The sequence below is a fragment of the Protopterus annectens genome, chromosome 2.part1, assembly GCF_019279795.1.
Source record: "Protopterus annectens isolate FY-2018-M chromosome 2.part1, PAN1.0, whole genome shotgun sequence".
Classification (NCBI taxonomy): domain Eukaryota; kingdom Metazoa; phylum Chordata; order Ceratodontiformes; family Protopteridae; genus Protopterus; species Protopterus annectens.
The window spans coordinates 1,843,279,211-1,843,306,498 of record NC_056729.1 but is presented as its reverse complement, the minus strand read 5'-3'; the positions used below and the strand labels follow the sequence as shown (position 1 = coordinate 1,843,306,498).

Genomic DNA, 27,288 nt, shown 5'->3' with positions numbered 1-27,288 from the left:
TAAAGAATTGAATGTATTCTTTTCATTAATCTAACTGCCTGCTAACCTTCCCATTTCATATCCCTAAGGATGTCAATTACAGCAAAGGGCTATTCTGACAAAATTATTTAAATGTAGAGATGAAATCCAAATGAAACAGTAAACATTGTGGAAAATATACTTCATAAATATGTTAACTCTCTGAACGACTCAGAATACCTGACGCATATTCACCAAAGCTGAATTTCCTGATTGCTGGAATTACTTGTAAAGACCCTTGTTTCCTTACTGTTAGTAGATGGCAACCCTGTCCACAGTATGTGTTGGATAATTGTCACGTGTCCACTCCTGCACCATCTTGTTCCTTTCCTAAGAAGGGATTGCCAAAAACACATGCCACCTTCCTTAACTTCGTGGTAACACATACAGAAGTCTCATGATTGCAAATAATGACCATTTGAAAGTAATCCATAAATTTATAAATGCGATTTTGTGATTAGGTAATCAGCTGATAAGTGAATCATAATTAATTTTGTGAATGTTTAAGGGATGAAAATAACAATACAGTTACACTGACAGTACAGTAATAAAAATAAAAAGGTTCCTTATTATTTGAATTGTACTAGTTGTACAAGGGATGGACTATCCTTCAATATGTATTCCCAGGTGTTACTGTTAAACCACTACCATATACAGTTTAACTCAAATAGGTTCATAGGTGTGTACTAGGCTGATGGCCCTAGAGCCTTTACAAGCCTAGCCCATAGGATTACCCTGGCATCCTGCCACCTGACCTTAGTTCCCAGTGCCTCTGTCTAGCAGAGCCACTGGAGTGATCCCCGGGGGGAATTTTCTATTTTCCATCCACTCATCAAGACTTCTCTTAAAGAGGGCCAGTGAGGTGTTCCGCTTGACATGTATGGGAAGTCTGTTGCATAGCATGGGCAGTGTCTGGATTATGAACCTGTTCCTCCAGCATGTTTTGTTGATTGTGGTAATGAGGTTGAGGTCTCTGGAGTGTGTGGTGTAGATGGATTGGGATTTCTTTAGATGTAGCATTTCTAACAGATCTGGGTCAGACATGGCTTTGTAAGTCAAGCAGAGATCACCTCTAAGTAGGTGATATGAGACAGAGAATAGTTGGAGTTTTTTGAGTCTGTCCATACAGGACAAATGTTTAAAGTCTAGGATCCTCTTTGTGAGGTACTTTTGCAGCCTCTCCAATTGTTGCAGGTGTTTAGTGAGGTACATGCCAAATGGGGCATTTTACTCAATGATTGGACTAATGAGGGAAGAGTAGAGGGAGACAATGACCTCTTTATTTCTGGATGCAAAACCCTAAAAAAAAAACTAATGTGATGTGCCACATAGAAGGACCTTCTGACCACAGTGGCAATGTGGTGGTCAAAAGAGAAGTTGCTGTCAACCTGTGTTCCCAGATCTCTTATAACATCTTCTGTGTTCAGTGGACTACCATCAATGTGATAATTCAAACTGGGAACTGGGTTTTTCCCAAAGGGGACAACAACACATTTTTTGGCATTGAGCTTAAGGCCATGGTTCTGACACCAGTCGTTGGTGTCAGTGAGGCCTTTCTGTAGGATTTCAACATCACTTGGGGAGTTAATAATAGCTCCCAACTTGTAATAATCTGTGAACTTTATCATCCAGAGTCTCTTCATGTTGATCTGGACTTCAGAGATGTAGATACCAAACAGGAGAGGACCCAGGTCCAAACTCTGTGGGACTCCACTTGTGACTGGTCAGCAATCTGACTTTGAGTCAGCTACTTTCACACTGTGGGTTCTATCTGTGAGATGGTTTGCAACCCACTTAGTGATACAGGGGTTGATGCCTAGCTTAGTGAGGTTTTCTATGATTTCTGAGTGGGGAATGGTATCAAAGGCCTTGGCCAGATCAAGGTAGGCTGCATGAACCACCTTGCCTTCATCCACAGCTCTGGTGGCTGACTCAAAGAAGTCAACCAAGTTGAGCAGGTATGATCTAACCTTCACAAAACCAAACTGTGTGGGATCCAGAGTTTGGAGATTCCCTCTATCCTTGTTTATTAGGTCCATGATGATGCATTCCATAGCTTTGCATATCATACTCGTCAGGCTAATGGGACGATGGTTCCCAGGGTCTGTAGTTGCTCCTCCTTTGTGGAGAGGGATGACTGCAGCAGTGCGCCATTTGGTAGGGACAAAGCCTGAGGTGAGGCTGCAATAGAACAGGGCACACAGGTGAGGTGCCAGTTCACTCTGTAGTTCATGTAGAACACAACCAGGGATAGTGTCAGGTCCCATGGAAGCTGTATTTTTGGCCTTGGACAGTGCTGTTTTAACCTGTGCAGCTGTAATACTGGATATTGTCAGGTCCCATAGAAGCTGTATTCTTGACCTTGGACAGTGCTGTTTTAACCTGTGCAGCAGTAATACTGGATATTGTCAGGTCCTATAGAAGCTGTATTCTTGGCGTTGGACAGTGCTGTTTTAACCTGTGCAGCAGTAATACTGGATATTGTCAGGTCCCATAGAAGCTGTATTCTTGACCTTGGACAGTGCTGTTTTAACCTGTGCAGCAGTAATACTGGATATTGTCAGGTCCTATAGAAGTTGTATTCTTGGCGTTGGACAGTGCTGTTTTAACCTGTGCAGCAGTAATACTGGATATTGTCAGGTCCCATAGAAGCTGTATTCCTGGCCTTGGACAGTGCTGCTTTAACCTGTGCAGCGGTAATACTGGGTGCCTGACAATCTACTGGTCTTGTGATTGTTCCTTTGGGGGGAGTAAAGGTGACACTGAATCTGTCGGCCACTTTATTGGCAATATCTGTTGGGTTCAGTATAGGAGATACCATTGTGCAGTAGCTCAGTGCAAATCTGGGTATTGCCATGGAGATTTGTTAGAAAAATATGTATCAATGTGTGTATTAGTAAATATGTTTAGTGCATTCTGATCATGAAAAGGGTTAACACATTTATTCTATTTCATACTGCATAAATCTGTAAAAACTGCAGATGCTTTCTGACCTTGTATTATTAGCTAAAATCTTGCTTGTGCCTTGGAAATTTACTGAGAAGCTAGATGATTTCTGCTTGCTAGGAAAATAATGAATAGAACAATACTGCTTGTATGAAACTTAGGCAGAAGTTCCGCTGTGTTATGAGAACATACACAGCTGTAGAAATAACAGATAATTAGGACAAAGCCTGCTTGAAAATATGAACTGCAATCAGCATTTGCTTGTATCTGTATTAGAAAAGTACCTTGAAAAGTAAACAATATACAATAGACGCTTTGTAAATGAAGCACCGGCCATCACAGGCCAGGTTGTTTTTCTCAAAGTTTCTCACAAATATAGTCATGTAAGCAGAAAATCTGAAGTAACACCTGCTGTAGTACAATGCTTAAAGTTGTGTTTGATTACGCCAGCTTAGAAGGCCATGTCTTGTAAAACAGTGTAAGAATGAACATACTTCCTGTTAGTAGTTAGACAAACTTGTATTTGCATGTTTTTGTCTCCTTGTTGCAAGTAAGTTAAAGTGTCTTAACTGTACCTTACGTGTATTGGTCTTTGAAGTTTTTCCTTTGACAGATTGGTCCTTTGGACCGAAACCTTTATCATCACCGGTTCAGACAGGCCAGGTGGCTTGAAACCGCATCGGGAAGAAACTACATTGGTTCTTCTTATTTGAAAAGTCCTCTGACTGAATTGTCGTGTTGAAAAGTGGTGCAGGCCAGCCACTGTCTGATCTGTGACTGAAGGATGGGTTTACTCGAACCAGGTGATCAATCACGTAAGGCTCAGGTAAGGTGAATCTACCTTCTTTCTGTTTTAGATCAGGGACTAGATTTGTATTTGTTCTCTTAGAGACTTTGTTTATAAGTCAGGGGCAGAAGGATTACTGTCTTGTCATAGATCAGGGAAACAGAGCAGGTAGGCAGTCATTCTGAAGAGACTATAAAAACATCCGTGGTACCACGCTAAAAATAAGGTGTTACGTATCTACTGAAAGGGTAGAACAAAATGGGTAATAATTGTACAAAAGATCCCAAAATCCACTGCTAACCTAAGACGCAAAATACATGCAGTCACAGCGTTGATAATATTAAATACTACTCAAAATGGATTAATAGGTATGAATTTGATGGCAAATTAGAAAAATCCTCTTGTCAAACTTATCAAACAGTTTAAAACTGATTCTAAAGGTCGGGCTAAAAAGCAGCCAATTAGGAATTCCTCAGGCACACAGGTGGTTTGAGGAGGTAAACCAAGGAACAAAAGAATAGTAAATCAAAAGCAATGTTTTTGGATAAAGAAGACAATAACTTAGTAATAGCATCGGCCCTCCACCTCCTTTACCAGAATATGAAGCATGTGAACAAGTTAGTCCACCCCGCGATATCCTGCTGTCATGGTAAATAGAGACACTACAAAAAGCAGAACCATTTATTAGAGATCCCCGAGACCAGGTCTCAACACGGGCAGGAAACCTCAAAGGGACATTGAGTTATATCAAATGGGTATAAATTCACGATTTATGAGTGAAGAAGAAATATGCCCACTTATAGAAGTACCTAATCCTCAGGCAGGACAAGAAGGTCAGGATCAGACTATTCTAGTGTATAGACTCTGGACTCGAAGACATCCGAAAGCCAGTGAGGGAATTCCCCATCCAAAAGTTAATTTTAGAAAGTTCTTAGAAGACTTACAAGGAAATGAGGCTGTTATAACTTAAACGGAGAAGAGGTAGAAAAGGTAGTCAGACAAATTGTGAGACCAGATTGGCACATGATTAGTGGCGACTGAAATCCCTGTGACGCTGCACTCAGGCCCCTCCCATATAGCAGCACAGAATTAAACAACAGAGTGAAAGGTCTTACAGACTGCATCTCTGAGAAATGGAAGTCTAGGGACAGCATTAATTGCATAACAAAGGTGACATCACAAAGGAAAGTAAAGTTTAATAACCAGATCAGGAAGGTTTTTCTCAAATGAATAACTTGTGCCAAAATCATAGACTGAAAATAAATGTCAGAAATGCATTTATTGTATCCTTTGGGAAGTCCTCTATCCCAGGAAACTACCACATTAACAATAAGTCCCTGAGAGTTGACCCATTTGTTTACAATTTGGGAATGTATCTGGACACTGACCTAACTTTTGACCAACACGTGTCCATTGTTGTAAGAAAGTCTTTTTATATTACACAGATTACACAGATTATAAACAAAGGGGTCGTGCCTAGATTTAGGGATGTTATTGTCCCCCTTGACTCAGCCCACATTAGGCCAATTATTGAATATAATGCCCCCCTTTAACATGTATCTGTCCAGACACATGCAACAACTGGAATGCCCACAGAGATACTTTACTAAAAGGATACAAGGTCTAAACAACATGTCTTACATGGACCGACTCGAATTCCTGTCACCATACTCGGTATCCTACAGACTGCTAAGAGGTGACCTGTGTTTGGCATACAAGACATCTTCTGACTCATTACTGATGGATTTACTGCACATCAGCAAGTCAAATGGCATCAGAAATACTCAATCTAAGGATCTAAACCTCATCTCCAACATCAACAAAACAGTTTGGAAGTACAGGTATATTTCACAGAGGATACCACTGCTCTGGAGTAGAGTCACCAATCATATAAAACAAAGTTTGTCCCTGTATATATTTAAGAGCCACCTGGATCTATGGATGGGAAATAGAAGATTTACCCCAGGACTGCCTCCTGTACTACTAATGGACAGAGGCAGCTCCTAAATGCTTTATCCCATGTATGGGTCCCCTCACTGTATCTATGATATGATCACAGTTACTCTCATTAGGGCTAATATATAATTATTGACCATGGGATGGGTAAGGCCAGTCTATAACCAAATAAGATAGGTTAATTCAAACACAAAAAGGGAGACTGTCAAGCTTTAAAAGGATCTTCAGGGGCAGCTAGCCTAGTTCCTATGAACCTATGATGTTGATACACTGTTTCCTGCAAATATTTTACAGTTTCCCGTGAATCCAATTTTTATTCATATCTAAAGTGATTATTTATACTGCAGATAAACAGCATTTGTAATTTTACCGTAAAGAATTGAATGTATTCTTTTCATTAATCTAACTGCCTGCTAACCTTCCCATTTCAAATCCCCAAGGATGTCAATTACAGCAAAGGGCTATTCTGACAAAATTATTTAAATGTAGAGATGAAATCCAAATGAAACAGTAAACATTGTGGAAAATATACTTCATAAATATGTTAACTCTCTGAACGACTCAGAATACCTGACGCATATTCACCAAAGCTGAATTTCCTGATTGCTGGAATTACTTGTAAAGACCCTTGTTTCCTTACTGTTAGTAGATGGCAACCCTGTCCACAGTATGTGTTGGATGATTGTCACGTGTCCACTCCTGCACCATCTTGCTCCTTTCCTAAGAAGGGATTGCAAAAAACACATGCCACCTTCCTTAACTTCATGGTAACACATACAGAAGTCTCATGATTGCACATAATGACCATTTGAAAGTAATCCATAAATTTATAAATGCGATTTTGTGATTAGGTAATCAGCTGATAAGTGAATCATAATTAATTTTGTGAATGTTTAAGGGATGAAAATAACAATACAGTTACACTGACAGTACAGTAATAAAAATAAAAAGGTTCCTTATTATTTGAATTGTACTAGTTGTACAAGGGATGGACTATCCTTCAATATGTATTCCCAGGTGTTACTGTTAAACCACTACCATATACAGTTTAACTCAAATAGGTTCATAGGTGTGTACTAGGCTGATGGCCCTAGAGCCTTTACAAGCCTAGCCCATAGGATTACCCTGGCATCCTGCCACCTGACCTTAGTTCCCAGTGCCTCTGTCGAGTAGACCCACTGGAGTGATCCCCGGGGGGAATTTTCTATTTTCCATCCACTCATCAAGACTTCTCTTGAAGAGGGCCAGTGAGGTGTTCCGCTTGACATGTATGGGAAGTCTGTTGCATAGCATGGGCAGTGTCTGGATTATGAACCTGTTCCTCCAGCATGTTTTGTTGATTGTGGTAATGAGGTTGAGGTCTCTGGAGTGTGTGGTGCGGATGGATTGGGATTTCTTTAGATGTAGCATTTCTAACAGATCTGGGTCAGACATGGCTTTGTAAGTCAAGCAGAGATCACCTCTAAGTAGGTGATATGAGACAGAGAATAGTTGGAGTTTTTTGAGTCTGTCCATACAGGACAAATGTTTAAAGTCTAGGATCCTCTTTGTGAGGTACTTTTGCAGCCTGTCCAATTGTTGCAGGTGTTTAGTGAGGTACATGCCAAATGGGGCATTTTACTCAATGATTGGACTAATGAGGGAAGAGTAGAGGGAGACAATGACCTCTTTATTTCTGGATGCAAAACCCTAAAAAAAAAACTAATGTGATGTGCCACATAGAAGGACCTTCTGACCACAGTGGCAATGTGGTGGTCAAAAGAGAAGTTGCTGTCAACCTGTGTTCCCAGATCTCTTATAACATCTTCTGTGTTCAGTGGACTACCATCAATGTGATAATTCAAACTGGGAACTGGGTTTTTCCCAAAGGGGACAACAACACATTTTTTGGCATTGAGCTTAAGGCCATGGTTCTGACACCAGTTGTTGGTCTCAGTGAGGCCTTTCTGTAGGATTTCAACATCACTTGGGGAGTTAATAATAGCTCCCAACTTGTAATCATCTGTGAACTTTATCATCCAGAGTCTCTTCATGTTGATCTGGACTTCAGAGATGTAGATACCAAACAGCAGAGGACCCAGGTCCAAACTCTGTGGGACTCCACTTGTGACTGGTCAGCAATCTGACTTTGAGTCAGCTACTTTCACACTGTGGGTTCTATCTGTGAGATGGTTTGCAACCCACCTAGTGATATAGGGGTTGATGCCTAGCTTAGTGAGGTTTTCTATGATTCCTGAGTGGGGAATGGTATCAAAGGCCTTGGCCAGATCAAGGTAGGCTGCATGAACCACCTTGCCTTCATCCACAGCTCTGGTGGCTGACTCAAAGAAGTCAACCAAGTTGAGCAGGTATGATCTAACCTTCACAAAACCAAACTGTGTGGGATCCAGAGTTTGGAGATTCCTTATATCCTTGTTTATTAGGTCCATGATGATGCATTCCATAGCTTTGCATATCATACTCGTCAGGCTAATGGAACAATGGTCCCCAGGGTCTGTAGTTGCTCCCCCTTTATGGAGAGGGATGACTGTAGCAGTGCGCCATTTGGTAGGGACAAAGCCTGAGGTGAGGCTGTAATTGAACAGGGCACACAAGTGAGGTGCCAGTTCACTCTGTAGTTCATGCAGAACACAGCCAGTGATATTGTCAGGTCCCATTGGATATTGTCAGGTCCCATAGAAGCTGTATTCTTGGCCTTGGACAGTGCTGTTTTAACCTGTGCAGCAGTAATACTGGGTGCCTAGCAATCTACTGGTCTTGTGATTGTTCCTTTGGGGGGAGTAAAGGTGGCACTGAATATGTTGGCCACGTTATTGGCAATATCTGTTGGGTTCAGTATAGGAGTTACCATTGTGCAGTAGCAGTGCAAATCTGGGTATTGCCATGGAGATTTGTTAGAAAAATATGTATTAATGTGTGTATTAGTAAATATGTTTAGTGCATTCTGATCATGAAAAGGGTTAACACATTTATTCTATTTCATACTGCATAAATCTGTAAAAACTGCAGATGCTTTCTGACCTTGTATTATTAGCTAAAATCTTGCTTGTGCCTTGGAAATTTACTGAGAAGCAGATGATTTCTGCTTGCGTTAGGAAAATAATGAATAGAACAATACTGCTTGTATGAAACTTAGGCAAGAAGTTCCGCTGTGTTATGAGAACATACACAGCTGTAGAAATAACAGATAATTAGGACAAAGCCTGCTTGAAAATATGAACTGCAATCAGCATTTGCTTGTATCTGTATTAGAAAAAGTACCTTGAAAAGTAACAATATACAATAGACGCTTGTAAATGAAGTACCGGTCATCAAGGCCAGGTTGTTTTTCTCAAAGTTTCTCACAAATACAGTCATGTAAGCAGAAAATCTGAAGTAACACCTGCTGTAGTACAATGCTTAAAGTTGTGTTTGATTACGTCAGCTTAGAAGGCCATGTCTTGTAAAACAGTGTAAGAATGAACATACTTCCTGTTAGTAGTTAGACAAATCCTTGTATTTGCATGTTTTTGTCTCCTTGTTGCAAGTAAGTTAAAGTGTCTTAACTGTACCTTACGTGTATTGGTCTTTGAAGTTTTTTCCTTTGACAGATTGGTCCTTTGGACCGGAAACCTTTACTTCGCCTCGGTTCAGACAGGCCAGGTGGCTTGAAACCGTACGGGGAAGAAACTACATTGGTTCTTCTTATTTGAAAAGTCCTCTGACTGAATTGTCGTACAAAAGAGGCCAGCCACTGTCTAATCTGTGACTGAAGGATGGGTTTACTCGAACCAGGTGATCAATCACGAAGGCTCAGGTAAGGTGAATCTACCTTCTTTTCTGTTTTAGATCAGGGACTAGATTTGTATTTGTTCTCTTAGAGACTTTGTTTATAAGTCAGGGGCAGAAGGATTACTGTCTTGTCATAGATCAGGGAAACAGAGCAGGTAGGCAGTCATTCTGAAGAGACTATAAAAACATCCGTGGTACCACGTTAAAAATAAGGTGTTACGTAACGACTGAAAGGGTAGAACAAAAATGGGTAATAATTGTACAAAAAGATCCCAAAATCCGCCGTTAACCGAAGACGCAAAATACATGCAGTCACAGCGTGCTGATAATATTAAATACTACTCAAAATGGGTTAATAGGTATGAATTTGATGGCAAATTAGAAAAATCCTCTCTTGTCAAACTTATCAAACAGCTTAAAACTGATTCTAAAGGTCGGGTTAAAAAGCAGCGCCAATTAGGAATTCCTCAGGCACACAGGTGGCTTGAGGAGGTAAACCGAAGGGAACAAAAGAATAGTAAATCAAAAGCAATGTTTTTGGATAAAGAAGACAATAACTTAGTAATAGCATCGGCCCCTCCACCTCCTTTACCAGAATATGAAGCATGTGAACAAGTTAGTCCACCCCCGCGATATCCTGCTGTCATGGTAAATAGAGACACTACAAAAGCAGAACCATTTATTAGAGATCCCGTCGAGACCAGGTCTCGAACACGGGCAGGAAACTCAAAAGGGGACATTGAGTTATATCAAATGGGTATAAATTCACGATTTATGAGTGAAGAAGAAATATGCCCACTTATAGAAGTACCTAATCCTCAGGCAGGACAAGAAGGTCAGGATCAGACTATTCTAGTGTATAGACCCTGGACTCCGGAAGACATCCGGAAAGCCAGTGAGGGAATTCCCCATCCAAAAGTTAATTTTAGAAAGTTCTTAGAAGACTTACAAGGAATGAGGCTAAGTTATAACTTAAACGGAGAAGAGGTAGAAAAGGTAGTCAGACAAATTGTGAGACCAGATTGGCACATGATTAGTGGCGACTGGAATCCCTGTGACGCTGCACTCAGGCCCCTCCCATATAGCAGCACAGAATTAAACAACAGAGTGAAAGGTCTTACAGACTGCATCTCTGAGAAATGGAAGTCTAGGGCAGACTGGACTTGCATTAATCAATGCATCCAACAGGAAGGTGAAGCTATTGACAGATATTATGCTAGACAGCTAGAATGTTCTAATAACCATTGTGGAATGCAGGTTCCTGAAAATCAGAGACAAGATTCCCCATTTAAGCAGCAGTTGAAGAATGCATTTTTGAAAGGCAGTATTGCACCCATAAGCAGTTTTATTACAAAACACATGGTAGATCATCGTACAAGCAGGTTACAGTCATTACTTGAATATGCTAGACATGCCGGAAGGCATTTTAGTAGCAAAAAGAAAAAGAAAGCCCAAGTATTTTCTGTAGAGGATGGAGCAGAAGGTTTTGTAGTACAGTCTGGGAAAAAAGGCAAGAAAAATGCCCAGGGAAACAAACAATCTGATCAACGATCAGAGGACTTTGAAGGGCAAAAGAAAAGGGGTGAATGTTTTAAATGCGGTAAGAGGGGACACTTGGCAAGGGATTGCAGGAAAAACAAGAAAGCAACTACGGAGGACAAGATGGGTGAGGACTGACTATATGATAGCCAGGAATCACTAGAAGGGGATAGCAGAGAAAGGACAAATGAGTATGTGATAGAGGGAGTAGAGAATGTGACAGAAGAAATAGAGGAAGTCACAGATAGTGAAGAAAATGAAATATTGGATTTGGCTTTATTGAGCCTAGAGCTCTATTTAGCAGACACAAAACCAGAAGTTACACTCCTGGTAGAAGGGAGGGAAGTAAAATTCTTGTGTGACTCAGGGGCATCACGGACCCTGATACATCCCTCCAAACTGCCAGAAAATTCAGAGTCACCTGACTACATATTAGTGAAAGCAGCTAATGGACAGCTGTATCGGGAGCCCCTCTCCCATAATATTGCAATAACTGATCCTGTTTCAGGATTGACCCAGAAAAGCAAAATTGTTGTTTCTGCAAAATGCTCAGTGAATCTTTTTGGCAGAGACCTTATGCAGCTATTTAGTATAGCAGTAGTCCCGACTATGCAGGGTATGGAAGCACAGTGACAAATTGACACCTTTGCAGTGCAAACGGAGGGTAAGATGTTCTATTGGTACAGCCAGGACTTGGTTACGACTGGTCCAGGGGCAGTGACCAAAGAGTTGATGAATGTAGCCATCAGCAAGTTCCCCTCCCTTGACATGGATAAACAACATTTGTTGCACTGTACTCTGTATTATTGTAACACACCAGGACCTGATAAGGAATATGAGCAGGAATTGTTTAGAAATCGTGCAAACAGATTAATATTACATAATCTGTACTGGGACACAGAAGGGAACAGTGTAGCCAGCTGTTCATTGCCCCAGGAGTTCTTTGCACTCTATAAATCAAATCGATTACCACGTTAGTTTAACTAAAAACAAGAATGTGAAATGGGTAGACTTAGGAGAAAAAGTCACGAGATGGGAAAAACAAACAGAGTTAGAACTGTCAGAACAGGGAGTACAAATGCAGAAGCTGAATTGGATAACTCAGACCCACCCAGCTGTACACTTGCAGTCTAGCAAGGACAGCTGATTAGCACTCCTATTGAAGGAGGAAGAGAATGCCTTACAGAATATACCAGAAATCCTTTCGTCAACAGGAAAGTCAGATGTAGGACTTATTCGTACAGTGGGACCAGTTACTATTACGCCAAAATCAGCATTTAGACCACAAAAAAGACAGTATCCCTTAAGAAAGGATGCAGAGGTAGGAATCAAACCTATTATAGTAGCTTTACTTAAGGAAGGGGTGCTGGTGGAATCTCCTGATTCACCATGTAACACGCCCTTATTTCCTGTTAAGAAAGCGAATGGGGAGTGGCGTATGGTCCAAGATTTACAAGCTGTAAATGACGCAGTGATACCAAGGGCACCCACGGTGCCAGACCCACACACCCTGTTGAATGATTTAAAACCTCAACAGAAATATTTTTCTGTGGTAGATATTAGCAATGCGTTCTTCTCAATACCAATACACTCTGACAGCCAATATTGGTTTGCATTCACATTTCAGGGCATAAGGTATACATATACGTGACTACCACAGGGATATTGTGAAAGTCCAACAATATTCGCACAAGAAATGGCAAGTAACTTGGCAGGATTTTCCCCACCAAGAGGTAGCCAAATTTTACTTTATGTTGATGATATCCTGCTGGCGGCTCCCACCCAGCAAGATTGCAAAGAAGATACCATAGCGCTATTACAATTTCTAGCCACTGAAGGACACAAGGTAAACAAAAATAAACTGCAGCTTTGGAAAAAACAAGTTAAATACCTAAGATATGTAATATCCAAGGAGGGTAGGACATTAGATGAGGACAGAAAAATAACGATTTTGCAAGCACCAAAACCAGTACTAAGAAGGAAATGATGTCCTTCCTGGGTACAACTAAATTTTGCTGGAGCTGGATTCCAAACTATGCCTTGGAATCTGCACCGCTGACTAGCTTGATATATAAAAAGCCTATGGCAGCACAGGATTTGTTACAATGGACACCAGAAGCAGAATCTGCTTTCTGCAAACTGAAACAGTTGATAGCATCCTCATTAGTTTTGGGATTACCAAACTATCATAAACGTTTTTTCCAAACTGTAGATTGTAAGCAAGGTTATATGACATCAGTATTAACACAGCAGCATGGGGACAAGTAATGCCCTATTGCTTATTATTCATCACAACTGGACCCAGTGGCATGGTCTTTACCTCACTGTGTACAAGCAGCAGTTGCAGCTGCAATGGTAGTACAGGCTTCGGCCTCAGTAGTGTTGTTCCACCCTCTCACATTGAGAGTGCCTCATGCAGTCGCAATTATTTTACTGCAAGAGAAGGTAGCATATCTTTCCCCTGCTAGGCATCTCTCCTGTATGACTATATTGTTGAGCCAACCTCACATGACAATTGAACGATGTATGACTTTGAACCCTTCTACCTTGCTCCCAACCCCTGCAGATGGTACACCACACAGCTGCCTGCAGGAGATTGAGCAAAAGACACTGCCTAGAAAAGACCTTACAGATGTTCTCTTGGATGATGCCGAGGTGACATACTACGTGGATGGCTCGTGCAAAAGGGGTCCTGCAGGACAGAACCTAGTAGGATATGCAGTAGTTTCTGATACTGACATTATAGATGCGAAATCTTTACCACACAATTTATCTGCGCAAGCAGCAGAATTGATTGCCTTGACACAGGCATGTACCTTAGCAAAAGGTAAATCTGTGAACATTTTTACTGACAGCCAGTATGCTTTTTCTACTGTACATGTGTTTGCGCAACAGTGAAAAAATCGAGGAATGATAATATCTACTGGCAAACCGATTAATCATGCACAGTTTATTTTAGATATTTTAGAATCTATTCAGTTACCTCAGAAAGTAGCTATTTGTAAATGCACAGCTCATACCAAACAACAGGACAGGATTTCAAAAGATAATGCGAGAGCTGATACAGCTGCAAAGCAGGCAGCTTCAGAGGTATTTCTTTGAATGAGGAATTACAACCCTCTGAGATTTTAGACTTAGAAATGTTAAAGACAATGCAGACACTTACTATGCAAGTTGAAAAACAAAAATGGGTAAAACGAGGAGCAATTCTTGAAAAGGGGCTGTACATCTCTAAAGAAGGGAAACCGATATTGCCGTCTAATTTATTTAGATATGCAGCTCTGTTGAGCCATGGGCAGTGCCATGTCTCAACAGGGGGGATGGTACAGCTGGCGAACCAAGTGTTCACGATGTTCGGATTCACAAATTATTCTAAAAAATTCTGTTCATTATGCCACACCTGTAATAAACATCATGCACAAGGGGCATTAAAGCCCAAGCAAGGGAGTTTCCCTACACCACTGTATCCATTTCATACTATCTGTATGGATTTCATAGAGTTGAATAAATGTGAAAATAAGAAGTATTGTCTTGTCATTGTAGATATGTTTTCCAGATGGGTGGAAGCCTTTCCGACTAAAAATCCAGATGCTACGACAGTGGCCAAAATCCTTGTTAAAGAAATCCTCCCTAGATTCGGCATTCCGGAAAGGATCTACAGTGACAATGGCACACACTTCGTAAATCAGACCACACAACAGCTAAGTAAACATTTCCTTATTTCCTTGAAAAATCATTGTGCATATCACCCTCAATCAGCAGGGCTAGTAGAGAGGCATAATGGGATTTTAAAAAGTAAGCTAAGAAAATTAGTAGAAGAAACACAGAAAAACTGGGTGTACTGTCTGCCGCTGGCACTGTTGAGCATGAGAACTGTTCCGAATGCAAAGGGATTGACTCCTTTTGAAAAGCTCTTTAGAAAGGCTTACTATATACCTCAGTGGAAATCTCTCATGCCCGCAGACCAGGAAGCTGATGGTACTTTAGCAGAGTATATGTGCAAGTTATTAAATTCCATACATTTGTTACAGTTAAATTCTATTTCAGATAAAGAACGAACCAGACCGTTATAAGTGGCAGTGCACCCCGGAGCCTGGATTTGGCTGAAGGTAGTTAAAAAGAAGAACTGGGCGACTCCAAAGTGGGAAGGTCCATACCAAGTGCTTTTGTCAACACCCACTGCAGTCATCATTGTGGAGCGTGCCTCCTGGATCCACCTGATGCACTGTAAATTAGTGAAAAACTTTGAACTGGACAAAAATCTTGTTACATGCCAAAAGCAAAAATGATAAGAGTCCAGAAGAGACAGGAATGCAGAACAGCCTTTTCCTCAGAAGTATTGCATAATAATCCTGTTAATTGTACTAATGACAATAATCTTTTTGCTGTGGCCTTTCCTTTTCCCAGCCACACAGACTGAACTGAATAAACGTGAAGCGTTACTTATAAACTGGCATCCAAACTTCAACACCTATCAGGCAATTAAACATGTGCATGCTGAAACTTTCAATATTTCGAATTGCTGGATTTGGACAGCTTTACAGACAGCATACGGGGGATTAGTAATGACTACAGTCCCCCTAGGGGTCAATGAGACCTGGGAGAACTTGATTTATGATACCTCAACCATTACAGTACAAGATAAAATAGCATTGCACTTGTCTATTCCACAGAAGGGAACTGTGTGTTTTTATAAAAATGATACTGTTCAGGTGGGTTGGAGTGATTGCAATGTGACTGTTCCTTATAGATGTTACACTAAGGGTAACAAGGTAGATCTTTATTGCAATACAAACAATGATTCATTTCTTGAATTGATGCATAAAACACTTGATGAAGTAAAACATAATTCTGTTCTTTTTAAACAACTGTCCATAATTGATGGAAAAATGTTTCATGCAGGGCGAGTGTATATTCATAACAGAGTTACTACTAAAGTAAAGGACTGTTATTTTGTGTGTGGCAGAAAAGCATACAAATGGTTACCTGAGAATTGGTCCGGCAGTTGTTTTTTGGGTTACCTGGTTCCGGCCATACGACATACTGCAGTTTTACCTCAAGGAAGAATTTGGAATGTTCAAGAGGTCAACAAGAAACCTGTCAGAAAACCTGTAAATCCAGTAGGGCAAATCGATGCGCACTGGAAAAACTATCAAGCTGTAGGCGATAGACTGACACACATGGACTTGAGTGATACTGTTATATCGTGGGCAGGCATATTACCAGCATATGGAGCGATGAAATCAATCTGGGAACTGAGAAAACTGTCTAAACTTCTCGAAGTAATGAGTAATGCAACTTTTTCTGCCCTTGAGTTGGTGACTGATGAACTGAATGCCATGAGAACTGTAGTGTTACAAAACCACATGGATCTTGACTTCACCCTAGCGGCAAAAGGTGGTACTTGCGCTTTAATCCAAGAAGAGTGCTGTTTGTATATTCCTGACCATAAACCCGAGATAGGCAATCACCTTGAGGTAATCGAGCAAGTGTCTGCCATGACCAAACCAGGCCCAAACCCACTGACGGACTTTTTCCAGAAATGGTTTGGGGGGTGGGGTACCATCCTAGTGAATGTCCTGATTGCCACTTGTGTAGGAATGCTCCTATTGGGAGTATGTGTTTGCTGCGGCATCCCCTGTATGAAAAGACTGATAAAAAACTTTATAGGTATGTCGGTTTCTGAAACCTTATATCAAAGTACTGAGCTTGAAGAACTATTAACAGACTAAAAAGCTTTCATAAGTTTAAACTGAATGACTCTCTTAACTGCAAATCCTGAGTGGAAGAGGTTAGGAGAAGAAAACAAACTGTTTATGCTTATTTTGAAAGTAGAATAAAAGTATTACTAGGGGGGAAATGTTAGAAAAATATGTATCAATGTGTGTATTAGTAAATATGCTTAGTGCATTCTGATCATGAAAAGGGTTAACGCATTTATTCTATTTCATACTGCATAAATCTGTACAAACTGCAGATGCTTTCTGACCTTGTATTATTAGCTAAAATCTTGCTTGTGCCTTGGAAATTTACTGAGAAGCAGATGATTTCTGCTTGCGTTAGGAAAATAATGAATAGAACAATACTGCTTGTATGAAACTTAGGCAAGAAGTTCCGCTGTGTTATGAGAACATACACAGCTGCAGAAATAACAGATAATTAGGACAAAGCCTGCTTGAAAATATGAACTGCAATCAGCATTTGCTTGCATCTGTATTAGAAAAAGTACCTTGAAAAGTAACAATATACAATAGACGCTTGTAAATGAAGTACCGGTCATCAAGGCCAGGTTGTTTTTCTCAAAGTTTCTCACAAATCTAGTCATGTAAGCAGAAAATCTGAAGTAACACCTGCTGTAGTACAATGCTTAAAGTTGTGTTTGATTACGTCAGCTTAGAAGCCCATGTCTTGTAAAACAGTATAAGAATGAACATACTTCCTGTTAGTAGTTAGACAAATCCTTGTATTTGCATGTTTTTGTCTCCTTGCTGCAAGTAAATTAAAGTGCCTTAACTGAACCTTACGTGTATTGGTCTTTGAAGTTTTTTCCTTTGACAAGATTCTTTATAGAAGGCCTTGTGGTTGTCTTTACTATCTGCTGCAATTCTATTTTCATAGCTAACTTTAAAGGATTTGATGAGGGATCTCAACATTTTGTTGAGGCTGATAAGTGATAAATGATGTAATTTTCTATTCAGAAGTTTACTGATAAGACTTCTGCATTTGATATATTGTACTTCTAAGGTATTTGCTATGTGACTAAACTGTTTCTTGCAGTTTTGACTGACATTAAACAAGCACTATAATTTATTATGTACTGTATATAGAATATTCTTGCAAAGGGGCTTAATTGTCTTATATGGCATTTAGCCCAAATTATAGACCACTAATACCTTGAAGATGCAAGTACTTCTCCAAGATGCAAGTACTTCTCCAGCAATTTGACTTTGTTGGTTGCTAGAGTATGTCAAAATTTGCCTTGTTATTACATATTTTTATTTATTTTTATTTATTTAACATTTGTTGACCTGGAAAGTCCGACTAGGTTCCACAGAGCCTGTTTTCAGCGGCGGCCCAGGGAGAAATGCTCCAGATGCATGTCTTTGGAATGTGGGAGGAAACCGAAGTACCCGGAGGAAACCCACTCGAACACAGGGAGAACATACAAACTCCACACATATTCTAGATATCAGTGATTCTTTAGGCCTTGCGATATTAAGTTTAGACCGGTGACAGAAAAGAGTTGAGAAGGTTTTGCTTATGGCTAGTCACATAATGTTGATTTGGAGTGATTAGAATGAGGTAGTGTATAATTTCATAATAAAATTCTGGTTGAATTTAGGGCATTAACCATGGTTGTGTCTGGAATAGTCTTATGAGGGAATATTACTCTAGACTACCTGAAGTAGCAAAGTTTGGATTTCTGGTGCTGGGTTACAACATGTTCATTTCTTCCAGAAATCCTCTGTCCTTCAGCAAGCAGTCAGAGTACCTAATACAACTGATTGGAGAACTGGGAGGATCTGGCTCTAATTTTACATAATTTTGTGTAGAGAATTATTTGCATTTATTGATTTTTACATGCATGGAGATGTTACAGTTTTTACTCAGCAAGTTATCCAAAGAGACTTCACTGTGGAATAATTTACTGTTTTAAGGCATTTGATTAAATATGAGGTCAACATATATTTATTCCATTTCTTATTTTAATCCATCATGCTCATTTGGTTGAATAAATTAAAAAAAAATAATGCTGGAAATTTTATTCCAAATGAATAAAATAAAATTAAATGTATGTATTTATTTTTAATTTAATTTGTTACTGTGAAAGCATTCATCCAGGATGATATTATATCATGGAAGTGTTTGGCTCAGATACACTCTTCTGACTAATCACTTTGTTGACAGAGTGCAGAGTGTGGGAGCTGGTTGCGTGGAAGTTTGGTGATGTGAATCTTTGGACAGATGCTTGTGATGTCAAAACGAGGAAGGCAAATGTATGTGTTTGATTTTAATTCCAAAAGTTTTAGGTTTTAATGAAAGTTTTGGCGTGTGTGTGTGTGTGTGTGTGTGTGTGTGTGTGTGTGTGTGTGTGTGTGTGTGTGTGTGTGTGTGTGTGTGAATGAAATAGAGCAGTGCTCCCTATCACATTGCAAATGTTGCAAGTATACCACCGCTACCTGTATATGCATGTAATGTGTCGACAGTCATTGCAAGCTTGGGTACAAATTTGTATTATTGCTTCATGCTGTTCCTATATTTTTTTAGGTTGAAGTTACAACTGTTGGGAACATTTACTATGGTTTGCTCAAAATAGAACTCTGGAGGCACTATATGAAGAAAATGCAAGAAATCTTGGGGTCACATTCACAACTGACGAGAGAGGCTTGAAATCCCATTCCTGTAAGTGTAATTGTACTTTTGAGAACTAAATTATTGATATTTGAATTTGAAAGGAATTTTTGGAGAGATTTTCCTTGATTTATGCTATTTCTCTTATATGTATTTATTTCTTGATTGACTGATTGATTGATATTTGTTTACAAAGAAAGTCTGTCTGGGCCACAATTACAGTGACGGCCCCGGGAGAAATGTTACATTTAAATATTTCAAAGTAAAAATTACAAAAATATAAAAATAGGCAAATATACAATGATTCAATGACATGAACATACATGAATATAAATTCAGTAAATGCAAAAAAACAAATACAGGTAGAATTTAGGGATATCGTGTATGCTATGCACATATCATAGGATCATAGGAGGTTACTAGGCTAATTTCCTGGGGCCCTTACATGCCTAGCCAAGAATTTATCCCCAAAAAGAAATCTCAGTCAGCACCTGTCACCCCTGTCAGTGAAGGGACAAAGGTGGAACCCCTGGACAAATTTGTTGCATTTGAAGAGAGTTAGCGAGGTACTATCTTTGGCATGTAGACATATTTGGCATATAATTGTGAATTTAGCAATTTAGTTTACCTTTGAAAGTGGCTTATATGTTGATAAGGATAACTGCACCGTATAGCAGTGAGGGTAGGAGGAATGTGGCTGTAAGAGTGGAATTGGTAGAATTATTTAGAAACGGTTTATGCCCTTTTAGAGCATTTCAATTTTTTGCTGAGGTTTTTATATCATTTTGAGCATGAAGGTCAAATTTGAGATTGTCATCATTGTCATCCCTAAGTTTTGCGTGGGAGACCAAGTAGTTTAAATGCTGAGTTTGAATTTGTCTTCAGTGTATGCTTTTGGGGGGAATAAGAGTTTTCTATGGGTTGAGGAGAAGTTGGGCATTAGTAAGCCAGTTTTTAACAGAAGTGAAGGCTTTTTGTGTAATTTGTTGTAGTCGTGACAGATAATTACAGGAGCATGTGAGTGCAGAGTCATCTGACTATAGTTTGAGAGTGGCTTGGCAGGAAGACGTATGTAAATTATAAGAGATGGACCAAGAATACAGCTTTGTGGGGCACCAGTGGTGTTGGTAGATATGGGAAGAGAGAGCCTTGTCATTTTACTGATTGCTATCTATTGGATAAGTAGCAAATGCATCCAGTTAAGTAACCTTGCATAGACTACTGTGTTAAATGCAACTATCCATCTAAAGGACATGTCACCTAAACTAATATCTCTCAATTTTAGTGTGAGAGACAGTACCAAAAGCCTTAGACATATTGTGGAATAAAGAAGAAACACATTTTCCTGAGTCCTTGAATGTATTTACGATATCCTTTAAGGACAGTAAAGCAGAGGTTGTGCTAGAGGCAGACCTAAGGCCATGTGGAGCAGAGGCTAAGAGTTGGTTATGAAGGAGGTAGCAGAGAAGTTGTCAATGCATTTTTCTAAGAGTTTGGGGAATGAGGACAATTTTGCAATAGGTTAAAGTTAGCTATATGTGTTGAGTTGCAGCCTTTGTGCAGGGAGGATGATATAGGACTCTTTTCATAGGGAGGGAACATAAGCCTTGAGTATAGATGTATTAATTGTGGTACTTATTGGGTAAGCTATGGCTTCAGCAGCTATTCTAGGGTATTCTGGTGGGAGGTTGTCAGCAGAGGAGGAGCAGGGTTTGAGCTTAAGTAATATTTTTATGATGTTAGTAGGATTTGGTTTTAGATTAAACGAAAGAGAGTTTGTAGCGATGGGTTGATTCAGAGTGGACAGAGGTAGATGGACACCTGTTAAGGAAGTGTGTGGGGGAGATAGGACATGTGTGTTGTAATGTGTGACAAGGGGTAAGGAGGGTGGGGTAGATAGGACATGTGTGTGGTAATGTGTGACAAGGGGTAAGGAAGTGGGTGGGGTAGATAGGACATGTGTGTGGTAATGTGTGACAAGGGGTTAGTGGGAAGAGGGTTAGAAGATGATTGACAGGATGGAGTGGAGGGAGGTGGTGAGTTTTCCATCAGGGTAGATATATTTTAATTTCTGATTAGTCTTTGCTGATGACATCATGAAGCTGGACCTATCATTCTGTTTGGCATTAACGCATGGCACAATGCGTGGATGTCACTTTCCTTTCGGTACAGATTACATCACTGCTATGTTCTAATCAGCATGCAGAGCTGACACCAAAGGCGGAGATTTTATTGATTTATTTTTTAGTTAAATTTGTTTACCAGCGTTGAATACTGGTCAAACAATGTCCAATTACAGGCTGAGCCTGGGATACATCATAATGTAACAAAATGCACAGTATGCAAATATCATTGATTTATATTTGTGAGTAAACATAGAAAGTCTGACAAAAAATGTGTACATACAAGATCTAACAAATCAAAATACATAGAAGATCTAACAAACCAAATATGTGTCCAATTATACAAGAGAAATAGAAAAGGAATAATTAAGTTAAAGTTTGAACAGTACAAGTGGTAGAGATACAGGAAGTTGTAATTATGTTAAGAAGGTTAATAGAAGCCAGCAAAATGATCGAAGGGGAATAGATCATGCATAGTGGTGAGGCAGTCTGAATCACAGCTTAGGATGTCAGCTAATTAGACGGCTTAGGTATGGCTCAGGTATGAGGGAGGTAAAGGTATTACAAGCTAGAGAGATTAGTTTAGGTGACATGTCCTTTAGATGGACAGTTGCATTTAAAGTGGTTTAGTAAGTATTGTTTGAACTGTGGCCTAACCAGGGAGTAGTTCATCTGATCAGTTAAATCAGGAAGAAAGAGTATCGTAGTTGTGAGGCCACTACAGAGAAGTAGAGTGCACTTGGAGAGAAGGGGTTTGTAGGGAAGGACCAGCTCTGGCTTGGCTTCTTATGATGTAGGTTTGAATGGCAATACAATATTTGTAAGAGAGGGAGGGGGTGTCTACTCTGAGTGTTTTAAAGGATAAAATCAAAGCTTGAAACCTGTTATAACAAAATCGCTATATTTGCAACAAATGCCAGACATTCTACTCACCACTGCACATCTCTACACTCACTGAACTGGGTTCAACTCCCACACTATCTCACTTACCTACAATTAATTACAGCATATAAAATAATTTGCAAACCTTTAGACTGCCCTGCTCTTAGGTCATTATTCACACACTATCTTCCCAAAAGGTTGCTCCGATCTGATAATCAACACCTACTGTATGTCCGCAAGTCCAATTTACCTGCAGGCCAGCTGCTTTACTCTTGTGTGGTAGCCAGAGCCTGGAATGCCCTTCACCTACTAATTAGAACCATGCACTGTCATTCTACATTCAAAACTCTTTTGTGAGAACACCTGTCTGCTAACTGGAGCTGTACTTGTGCTATGCCTTCCTCTTCTATAACCTGGCATCCAGTTTCCTCTTGTATTTATTCATATTTCATTTTAAATAATCTATACATTGTCTGTAGACCACCTAACTACACTTACAACAGAATATTTTACAATTTTTATTACCTACTCTGTAATTGTAAGCTTGCATTTAATTGCACCTACTATGCATTTTCAGTCTGCTTTAACTAATTGTTAATATTTTCTATTTACATTTGTTTATTTTTTGTGTGAGTTTTCATGTTGTTAATTTTCTGTTACATATTCTATGTTTATGGAGCTTTTCTCCCTGGGCCTCCACTGAAATTGGGCTCTTAACAGCCCACTGGACTATTACAGTAAACAGATGCTAATAAATAAATAAATACTGAACCAAGAAGATATGACATTGCCTGTACTGGAAGTCACTTAGCCTTTCAAAGAACAATGCAGCAGTAGTCATTCCATACTGGGTTAGATATGAGTTAGATATGAATTAATATTTTTATTGATAGGGCCTGAAGGGGGCAGTGATTTGACAGAGGCCAATGCAAACAAGGAGTGACCATACTCAGTGCAAGGAGGGTGTCTTTTCCTATAGCAGCACTTGCTGGATGTGAAAGGAACTGAGATAGTTTGTTAGCTCAGACTGTTGATCTTGGCTTTTAACTTTTCTGTGTGTTCGAGGAAGCTTATTAATTGGTCTAACAATATCCTGTAATATGTAAAGAAGGTGCTGGTTTCAATAGGATGTTATCACAGTCATTGATATGAAAAGGTTGGGGTAATTTGGATAATCTTTTATGGGTGCTGAATAACATGGACCTTTTTGGCACTGAGCAGTAGATTCTTGGAGGTTTAGGCAGGGCTGTAGCTAAAGAAGGTCCTTTTGAAACTGAGTTTCAACTGAAAGATGTGAGAGATCAGACATATAGATGACTGCATCATCTTTATAAAGATGTAGAGGTCAGACCTATAGATGACCGTATCATCTTTATAAAGATGTGAGAGGTCAGACCTATAGATGACCATATCATCTTTATAAAGATGTAGAGGTCAGACCTATAGATGACCATATCATCTTTATAAAGATGTGAGAGGTCAGACCTATGAGGTCAGACTTATAGATGACCATATCATCTTTATAAAGATGTAGAGGTCAGACCTATAGATGACCGTATCATCTTTATAAAGATGTGAGAGGTCAGAGTTATAGATGACCGTATCATCTTTATAAAGATGTAGAGGTCAGACCTATAGATGACCGTATCATCTTTATAAAGATGTGAGAGGTCAGACTTATAGATGACCGTATCATCTTTATAAAGATGTAGAGGTCAGTGGAGCAGCTGTAGTGGAAGTTTGTTGATGAAGACTGAGAATGGAAGAAGTGCTCGAATGGGGCCATGTGGGACCCCAGAGTGAATAAGGGGCCTGCTGGAAAGACTAGGCCATATATTTACTTGGAATGAATGGTTGGATAGAAAGTCTTTGAACCATGCAGTGGTATCAGGACTGACCCCATTGTCTTGCACATGGAGAAGTAAAATTTGATGGATGACCATGTCAAAGGCACACGTTAAGTCAATAAACGGTGATCCAGTAAGATTTGCTTTATCCATATAGTTATGATGTCATCAGTCAGGATCCATAGAGCAGTGAGTGTGCTCATACCAGCCCAGAATCGGTGCTGTTTGATGGAGAGCAGATGGTATTTCTGTAGGTAAGTGGTTACTTGGTAACATAATATTTTTTTTTTAAGAATTTTACCAAAAGAGAGTAGGATGGATATGGGGTGGAAGTTACTGCAAGAACAGGTCTTAATTTCTTTGGTATCTGTCTGACAAAAGAGGGTTTCCAAATATTCTAAATATACTGTTTTAAAATATTAATTTATCACCAGACTTTTCAGCTTGTAACAGGCATGTGTATTGTTTTATAATGGACTACACCTACAAACAGTACGCCTTGAATGGTTCTGATGAGCTTATTTTATAGATAAAAAATTCTGGACCTCCATTAACAACCTGCTCCACCCAGGTAAACCCACTACTCCCAAGCCCTTTCTGCACAACACTGTCGCTGATACTGCCACTCCTCTTAACAGCTATTTCATAGAAACTATCCCAAAGCACGCACAACATAGTACATCTCACCCACCCCTCTAGCACTTCTTAACCAAACTCTTCCCGATACATTTTCTTTCCACCCAGTCCCAATTACCACTACTAAATCTCTTTTAAAAAAACCTAAGCCTTGCTCCCCCTCTGCCGACCAACTACCCTCCAACTTCCTAAAAACAGCTGCACAATCCATTGCCTACCCTGTCGCTATACTTTTTAATCATTCCATCTCTGAGGCCCTTGTCTCAGATATCTGGAAATTCTTTTATACAATCCCTTTTCACAAGGACGGCAACTCTACTGATCCCTCTGTCATTAGACCCATTGCTATCCTGTCCTCCCTTTCTAAAATTTTGAAAAAGTGCATCCATGCTCAGTTAATCAAACACCTTCTTGACTACAATCTCCTTAGTCCTACCCAACATGGCTTTAGACCCCCCCATAGCACAGCCACTGCATTACTCTCCTTTACTAAAACAGTAGCTGAAGCCCGTGACAATAACTTGCTAATCTTCTGTCTATTCCTTAATCTTTCAAAGGCCTTTGATTCTGTCTCTCACTCTAAACTCCTTTCCGAACTTTCTGATCTACATCTCTCTTCCTCCTCCATCAATTGGTTCTTTAGCTATCTTTCTGGCAGGCAGCAATCTATCTGCTGGCAAACTCTGCTACTAACCTCTGTACACTTCTACAATATGCCGATGACTCCACCCTTATTACCTCTGCCACAACATCCCTGAACTCCTTCTGTCAAAACCTGACTCTCTGATAACCAATTAATACTAAATCCAAAAAAAATGAAACTTTTCTTTTTCCCTAAAACACTTGCCCAGCACAAACTGTCTTTCTCTATCACCTCTCTTAACAACACCATCATCAAACCAGAACCCCATACCAAACTACTTGGAGTAATTATTGATAATGAGCTAAAATTCGATACTCATATTGAACAATGAATAAAAAAAGACCCACCAGAAACTCAGACTTCTCTATCGCAGCCAGAAATGTGTGTCACCTTCTTTCAAACCTTCCGTCACTCAGTCCCTTCTTCTATACTGCCCCTGTCCTTACTATTAATTTTATTTTATTTTACATTTGTTGACCGGAATAGTCTGACTGGATACATGTCTATTTTCAGTGGAGGCCCAGGGAGAAAATCTCCAAGGTAAACAGTTACAATTACAGATACAATATTGATAGTGGTTACATACTTAACAAATTATACAAATTCCAAGGTTAGAGATAATCCTGAGTGTAAATCCAGATTAAGTAACACAAGTAAGCTATATTACAGTTTTTAACTCATTATAGAGGAGAGTTAGTCAGGTTTGATACATTGTCATAGCCAGTTTAGTGTCAAATATTGTTTGAGTCTTGTCTTAAATTGACTCAGGGTGGTAATTAAAGTAATATCAGCTGGGAGAGAGTTCCAGGATCTACCTGCATAGTTGGCAAAGAGAGAGTCACCGGCTGAGTTATTAGTTTTGATAGTCTGAACTAGCAGACTGTTAGATCGAAGAGGTCTGGGATTGTTATAGAGGTGATAATATTTTAAGTGCAGAGTATTGTCCGGTTTGTAAAGGATTTTACAGGCCATAATCAGTTGATTATACTGGATCAAGCTGGGGAGTTCTAGCCACCCAAGCCGGTTTACATTGATACAGTGATGTGTCCTATAAGGCAGACCAGTGGCAAATCTGGAAATATGGTTGTAGCAGACCGAGAGTTTGTTAAGGACAGACTTGTTCAAATTAAAGAGTAAAAGGGATGCGTACAAAAGATTGAAAGTAGGTGAGAGCGAGCTATGGCAGATCTAGCACGTGGGGTTAAGAAGGCTTTATTGATGGTTTTGATGGTTTGATTAACATGCAGGTGGAATTTAAGATTGTTATCTATGATAACACCTAGTAGTTTTGTAGAGGAGTCCGGGGAGATTATTGTGCCATTATTGGATTTTATGGTAAAGGTGAATGCCGTAGACCTATGTGTTGGTGAGAAAAGCAACATTTTTGATGTTTTGGGATTTAGGATCAGATGACGACCAGAAAGCCAGTTTTCTATTGTGTTGAAGGTGGTCTGGGTAGCTGACCATAGCTCTGTTGGAGATGTGGCCAAGCAGATCAGGGTGGCGTCGTCAGCGTATTGGATACAGCTGACTTTTGGGATAACATTATAAAGGTCATTGATGAAAATAGAGAACAGGGGCCCTAGTATAGAACTCTGGGGTACTCCAAGAGAGTTGGGTACGAGGTTAGAAAGTTTGTTTTGCTAAAGGACAGCCTGCTGTCTGCCACTCAGATAAGATTGGAACCATTGAAGAGCTTTAGTATTTAGGCAGAATGTTTTCACGGTGTGGATTAGAAGTTGGTGATCAACCATATCAAATGCCTTGGAGAGATCCAAGAAGAGGGCA

At 39.8% G+C, this 27,288-nt stretch overlaps 1 long non-coding RNA gene across 1 annotated transcript in view; it reads left to right on the top strand.

Annotated features, from left to right (window-relative positions):
- Positions 1-27,288, top strand: part of LOC122794661 — a 346,531-nt gene that overhangs the window by 69,337 nt on the left and 249,906 nt on the right. The window contains exon 2 of the long non-coding RNA XR_006363666.1: positions 19,286-19,420. This is a non-coding gene — a long non-coding RNA (uncharacterized LOC122794661). The remainder of the gene's footprint in view (positions 1-19,285; positions 19,421-27,288) is intronic.